Here is a 6303-nt window from a genome sequence, read left to right as displayed (position 1 = left end):
ATTTGAAGGACTTGTGTACTCAAAAGAGAACTCACAAGACGCCCAAATAGGTCGACTTAACAGCTAATGTGAGTTCAGTTTTGACGGGAATCCTCCCACCTAAGTTACAAGATACGGGAACGCCAATAATACCCATTCAAGTGGGCTATTTTAAAATGACAAGGGCGTTATTAGATCTTGGAGTAGGGGTGAGTATTCTCTTGGGAAGTTTATATGACCAATATGATTTTGGTCCCCTTCGAAAAGCCGACACCACCGTGGTGTTAGCTGATTTGACACTTAAACTTCCTAGGGGAATTGTTACTGATGTGATTGTTATGATCGAGGATTTTTATTACCCGGTCGACTTTCTTGTTTTAGATTATGTTACAGTTGACCCAAAACGGCAACCAAACGTGATTCTCAGTAGGCCCTTTTTGGCAACCGCTAACGCTTTAATAAACTGTAGAACCAGAGTAGTTGACATGACGTTTGGGAAAAAAATCTTAGGTTGAATGTATTTTCAAACATATCTAACCCTCTGGTGAGTGATGAATGCTTCGCGGCTGACATCATTGACGGGTTGAATCCTCATGAAAATGAGGAAGATGCCACAGAGGAGTGTGTTATTTGTTGCCGGACCGCAGTTGAGCATTCACATCAGTTGGAGAAGGAAGAAAAAGAGGTGGAAATTTATGCTGTAATCATCGGAAAATCGCCATGGTCTCAACAGGTAGAGAAATTACCGGACACTATCGACTCCAAATTGAGACCATCACTTGAGAGTCCACTGGCAGTGGAGTTGAAGGAACTCCCAAAACATCTCAAATACGTGTTTTTGGTAGAAAACAATACTTTACCCGCCATCATAGCTTCAAACTTAGAAGAATCTCAAGAAAAGGCTTTGATGGAAGTATTGAAAGAGTACAAAGTAGCAATTGGATGGACGATTGCATACTTGAAGGGAATTAGTCCGTGTATCGTGATGCATAAGATTATTACGGATCCCGAGGTGAAAAACCGCATATGATGCACAAAGACGGCTGAATCCGAAAATGCGGGAAATTTTAAAGAAAGATGTCCTGAAGTGGTTGGATGCGGGAACTATTTTCCCTATCTCGGAAAGTACTTGGGTAAGTCCAACGCAAACAGTTCCAAAGAAGACGGGCATTCAGATAACCCGTAATGAAAAAGGTGAAGAAATTGCTACCCGACCGGTAACTGGGTGGCGGATTTGTGTTGACTACCGAAAGTTAAACACCGCGACATCTAAAGACCATTTCCCTATACCGTTCATTGACCAAATCATCGAAAAATTATCAGGTCAGAAATTTTATTGCTATCTAGATGGCTACTCGGGGTACAATCAAATTGCTATCCACCCCGATGACCAACATAAGACCACTTTCACGTGTCCATACGTTACTTTCGCATTTAGGCGAATGCCTTTTGGTTTGCGTAATTCCCCGGCAACCTTTCAAAGGTGAATGATGAGTATCTTCTCAGATATGGTCGGGGAATCATTAGAAATTTTTATGGACGATTTTTCTATTTTCGGCTCATCTTTTGATTCATGTTTAAACGAATTAACAAAGGATTTAAAAAGATGTGTGGAGACGAATTTGGTCTTAAGTTGGGAAAAGAGCCATTTCATGGTTCAAGAGGGAACGGTTTTAGGACATGTCATCTCGAGTAGGGGGATCGAGGTTGACCGGGCAAAAGTTAATGTCATATCTAATTTGTCATCCCCTACAAATGTTAAAGGAATCCGGTCATTTTTTGGACATGCCGGATTTTACCGACGGTTCATTAAAAATTTTAGTGTCACCGTTGTGTAATTTACTTTTAAAAGATGTGTCATTTGTTTTTGATAAAGAATGTTTAAAAGCATTTAACGTTCTTAAAAACAAACTGGTTGAGGCCCCAATTTTTCTATCACCTGATTGGTCACTTCCATTTGAAATCATGTGTGATGCAAGTGATTATGCGGTTGGGGCTGTTTTGGGTCAACGAGTGGATTAGAAGCCCGTTGCCATATACTATGCAAGAAAAACCCCTTTCTGATGCTCAAATAAACTACACACCTACAGAAAAGGAGTTGCTTGCAGTAGTATATGCTTTGGATAAGTTTAGATCTTATATTTGTTAGAGCAAAGGTTATTGTTTTTTCAGATCACAGCGTTGTTAAGTATCTGACGGAAAAAAAAGACGAAGAGCCGTGCTTAATTAGATGGATTTTGTTGATCCAAGAGTTTGATGTGGAGATCCATGATAAGAAAGGAAGCGAGAATGTGGTTGCTGATCATTTATCTAGACTGACGGGTCAAGAGGAAGAGAATACCAAGGCTATAAACGAGTCATTCCCGGACGAACAATTATTTGCTATTTCTACTTTACCATGGTATGCTGACATCATTAATTTTCTTGTTGCAGGTACCATCCCAAAATTCTGGCCCAAGAAGAAGATACATCAATTCATGTCTAAGGTGAAACAATACGTGTGGGAAGATCCGGACTTGTTTAAAGTAGGGGCTGATCAAGTCTATCAGAGATGCATTCCAGATGAGGAGATTCGAAGTGTGTTGTCACATGCCCACTCACTCGCATGCGGTGGAAATTTTAGTAGGTAGAAAACGGGTCATTAAAGTTTAGCTTGCGGTTTTTATTGGCCTTGTTTGTCTAAAGATGCAGCAGAATATGCTAAGAACTATGTGCGATGTTAACAGTTAGGTAGAATTTCCAGGAGCAACGAGATGCCCATGCAACCAATCCTCATTGTGGACATTTTTGATGTTTGGGGAATTGATTTTATGGGCCCGTTCCCAAACTCCTTCGGGAATTACTATATTTTGGTGGCGGTTGATTATGTTTCAAAATGGGTTGAAGCAATCGCCACCAAAATGAATGACCATGCCGTTGTTTGTAAATTTGTCCAATCAAATATTTTCTCGAGATTTGGCGTCCCTCGCATTATTATTAGTGATGGGGTTCCCATTTTAAAAACTTTAATTTTGGCAAATTACTTAATCGGTATGGCGTAAACCACCGAATAGCCACACCATACCATCCCCAAACGAGTGGTCAGGTTGAGGTATCTAATAGACAAATTAAAGAAATTTTACAAATAACGAGAAGACCCGATAGAAAAGATTGGTCAACAAAATTAAACGATGCTTTATGGGCTTACCGTACTGCTTTTAAAACACCTATTGGTACCACCCCATATCGGTTGGTTTACGGGAAAGGATGCCATTTACCTGTGGAACTTGCCCATCGTGCTTTATGGGCCGTGAAAATGTTAATCTAGACTACGAGTGCGCAGGTAAAGAAAGATAGTTGAATATATGCGAGCTGGAGGAGCTGCGGGATGAAGCATATGAGTGCGCGTCAGCATATAAATACCGTATGAAACAAGTGCATGATGCAAAGATTAAGAGGAAGACTTTTGAAGAAGGACAACGGGTTTGGTTATACAATTCGAGAGAAAAACTGTTCCCAGGTAAGTTAAAGAGTAAGTGGATGGGACCGTATCAGGTGAAGCGTGTCGGTCAGTTTGGCGAGGTTGAAATTGAGGATTTTGACGATCACCTAAGGCAGGTAGTGAATGGGCATCGGTTGAAACCATATTTGGAAGATGCGGACTTGAATAAGAGCATACATGAGTCGGTGGTGAGCTTTATAGCTAGTACACCATCATATTCAGCCGAATGATAAGGGCCAGGTAACGTCGGGCTGTAGACTTGAAATTCAGCGCTTCTCGGGAGGCAACCCAAGTGTTTTTGTTTTTTTTTTGTTTATCTTATTCATATATATATATATATATATATATATATATATATATATTGGACCGTAGCTTACGGTCATCCGACCGTAGCTTACAGTCGGGATTTTTCTGATTTCTGAAAATAATAATAATAATAATAATAATAATAATAATAATTAATATTATTAATATTATTCTCTTTCAACCTCCACCACACAATTTACCCTACCTATCACCACTTCTTCTTATTTCTTCCTTCTTCTTCATCTTCTTCCTCTCTTTAATACAAAGAACACCCAACACATCCATAATCCTAACTCTCTCAATTCTTACCCAAATCTATTGATTCCGGACTCTAAACTCATTATTTTATTGAGAGGAACTCACCTATGGCATCGGTTTTCATCAATTGTTGCTCGAGTTTTGCCGGATTCGTGAGGGTGTGAAGAACCCTAAAAATCAAGTTTGGGGACTTTTCAAGTTTAAGTGTTTTTATTGTAATTGATGCTTAGGACATCAAATTTCATCACTAAAAAGGTATGTATTTCACTTAATTTTAATTTGATGAAGCCTAAGGTATGTGATGAAGTTCAAGTTTTACGTTATGTATATTGATTGAGGTTAGGGATTGTTATGGTGATAATGTCTCCACACTTGTAAGATTAGATTTTTTAAGGGATTAGTTTATGGGTGTTATGGGTTATAATGATTGGGTTATGATTGTTTGTTGAAATTTTGCAAGTTGAAAATTGATAATAAAATGAGTGATGTTTATATATTTAATGGAACATGTGGGTTAATGACATATATCAACTTTTACAAGTTAGAGTTTGAAGTGGTTTTATAAACATTGGATCAACGTGTCATACACCCATAACCAACAACAAGTGTGGGGATATTTGGAAGGTTTATCATGTTATTTGACTTGCATTGTTTTCTTGAATGTCATTGTGTAGGATGGGAAGGACCGGTGATACTAGGAAAAAGCCGCTAAGGAACAAAGGGAAGGCTGCCTCATCGTCGGCCGACCCACCGCCTTTGCCCAAGAGAAGATTAATTTTGAGGGATTCTGATGACGAGGAGGATCCCATGCAGGTACCATATGAAGATGAAGGAATGGAGCCTCCCCTTAAGCCAATTTGGGGCGGGGGCCCGTTATCAGGAATGGATCCGTATTGGCAAGTGGAGTTGTTTAATGATGCGATAGAAAAGTTGAAAAACAAAATAGATTGGTTTATGTGTGAGACGGGTTTCGAGTAATCTTTTGAGGCCGTTTGGTATTATGACCATGTTTGAAAAATTAGGTTGGGAGGCAGCGTTGAAGTGTTATGATGAAGAAGATATGGAAATTTACATGGATGCTATTCAAGAGTGGGTCGCATCATTGACAGATGATTGGGGGAGTAATCCGTACAAGACAATGAAGTTGATTGGGAAGGCTAACAATAAGGATGTAGTTATGTCGTTGGATACTTTGCGGAGGATAGCACCATTTGATTCTAAGCCATCAGGAGAGTATGTGTATCCCTCGGAAGACGAGTTGTATGTAAACCCGGATAAACATCCTTTGTACGAGAGAATGAAATTGGATCTCTTTAAACCGGGACGTGCCCAGACTATGCCGCGAAAAAGTCTGAAGTTGCAAGCAAGATTGTTGTTTAGTGTAATGGTTTTTAATGTAATGCCGAAGCGAGGTGACAAACTCAAGTTAGAAAATGGGAAATTTCCGTGTTGCATGCATTGATGACAGGTATACCAAAGATTTCATACCGGTATTTGGTTATGATGAATATCTGGAGGGCAAGAGAGACGAAGTTAAAATTAATTATCCCACACTGTCGTTTGTTTACAGCTTTATTAAAGGCAAAGGGAGCGATTCGAGGAGATACACCAATGGTTGAGAAGACTCTGCGTCTTTTTGACAAAGATCAGTTGTAGAAAGAGGGTTTGATTTATCATTAGGAAAGAGGATATGTTTATATCCAACATTTTGATACACAAGTGCAGCTGAAGGCATTAAAGAGTGGGCACGGTGAGGATGTGATTGAGGAAGAGTATGTGTGTTTTTAGGATAGCCGGGGCCATCAGGCTCCACGACGAGCAGTGAGAAGTGACTAGGGGGAGTTCATTGGGGCAGCCACAACAAGCCCCGACTCAACTTCCACATGAGATGGTGCAAGATGATGCAGGAATGGTTGACTGGTTACAAGCTTCGAGGCCACCGGTCTATGATAGTTGGGGTAGTGAATTTCAATACATATTTGATCAACATAATCGGAACGCAGAGATGCAGCGGAGAGAGACCCGAAGATTGTATGACAAATGGAGTCGTAGAATCGAACCCACGTGTATAACTGGCAGCAAGAAATCAATGATCGATATGAGGATGATCGCCAGAGTCGGGCACATACAGCGTGGCATCGGGGTGAGCCGGTGGTGGATAATCCACCGATGATTGACTACTCTTCCTTGGGGCAGTTTAATGGGAGTACACACTATCTACCACCTCAGATTCATCATTCGAGGTGGGTGGATCCTCGGGTAGATGCAGCTCAGGATGC

The sequence above is a fragment of the Bidens hawaiensis genome, unplaced genomic scaffold (assembly GCF_021521415.1).
Source record: "Bidens hawaiensis isolate Kalapana, Puna unplaced genomic scaffold, B.hawaiensis_p1.1 tig00044109_1, whole genome shotgun sequence".
NCBI lineage: Eukaryota > Viridiplantae > Streptophyta > Magnoliopsida > Asterales > Asteraceae > Bidens > Bidens hawaiensis.
This window is presented reverse-complemented; position numbering follows the sequence as displayed.